The 1,193-nt window shown below is 32.5% G+C and overlaps 1 protein-coding gene across 1 annotated transcript in view; it reads right to left on the reverse strand.

Annotated features, from left to right (window-relative positions):
• LOC105449512 (uncharacterized protein K02A2.6-like) overlaps positions 1 to 1,193 on the reverse strand; it is a 14,179-nt gene that overhangs the window by 9,838 nt on the left and 3,148 nt on the right. The window lies entirely within an intron of this gene.

A 1,193-nucleotide genomic window follows, 5' to 3' on the forward strand; every position in this document is an offset into this window, starting at 1 on the left:
TTTTTTAACGTTTTACAATGGTTTTTATTTTAGTTTCATAAAAATCAAATAGATATTTAATAAATATTATTATTCTGTGCGGATTAAGTTAATAATGAACAATGTTGAATTGCAATGTCTTACAGATGTTCTAACAACATCAATTTCAACGGACATTAGACGTTTCTGCAATATCTTTTCAACATTGAATCTACATTTCGCGATGTTGCTGCAATATTCGCAATCTTGCAATTCAACGTTTCTGAGATGTTGATTCAACATTAGTGTGCTGTATGAGTTTGTTGTTCACCAAATGTTAAAGATAAAAAAAAAATCATGCGTGAAATAAAACGCAGCCTCAATCATCTTTGACTAATCAATTTTAGGTTATAGTTTCATGTTAGGCTTGGGAAAATAATGCATATCTGCAAGCAAACCGATTAAAGCATACCATTTGTGCTTTTTTCCGTCCTCGCTGCCATGCGTAGTATTAACCGTGTAAAATTTCGTTTTATCAAAATCCGTTAGACTTTGGATTGAATGCTTCTCGTTCATCTTTTTTGAGTTTGATTTTAATTTTATGCACTAGTAGTACTTCAGTTGTATTGCCACTTTTATATTTCACCAACGCATACCACCCAGAATTATCTATTTTGCTCAGAAAAATAAAAAAATATTTATACTTGAGACTATATGGCTGTTTTTATACATATAGGCTGCGATCCGATTGACTTCACACCAGCGATGTTGGCGCCAAAAAGGATGCTTAATAATAAAATTCTTCTAACAAGAGTAAAGCTGGTATCAGACTACGCATTGGCGATTGAGATTAAGATTGAGATTAAGATTGAGATTGAAGATTGTCCAATCACATTATAGATTGTGATCTGCATTGCAATTGACAATATTGCTGCGTTCAGCAAACAAAGCAGCTCGGTTTATATACATATTTGCATATATTATTAAAATAATTTATTAAATTTTGTTTATAACAATACTTACCTGTGCATTAAATTTAATTGCACGTTTATTATTGTACGAACTTAACCTCCGAAGTTAGGAAAGTGCTACCAACTGAGAAAAGTAAAATTATTTAGCGTTGGCAAGTTGGTCGCGCTAAGTCTATTGTTCTTGTTTCACGCGTTTCCTTAGATCATCGGAATCTCTCTTTCTATTGTCTGCGACTTGCTCTCTTTACTTTTCTATAGTGCCCT

The sequence above is a fragment of the Wasmannia auropunctata genome, unplaced genomic scaffold, assembly GCF_000956235.1.
Source record: "Wasmannia auropunctata unplaced genomic scaffold, wasmannia.A_1.0 LD336076.1, whole genome shotgun sequence".
NCBI classification, from domain to species: Eukaryota; Metazoa; Arthropoda; class Insecta; order Hymenoptera; family Formicidae; genus Wasmannia; species Wasmannia auropunctata.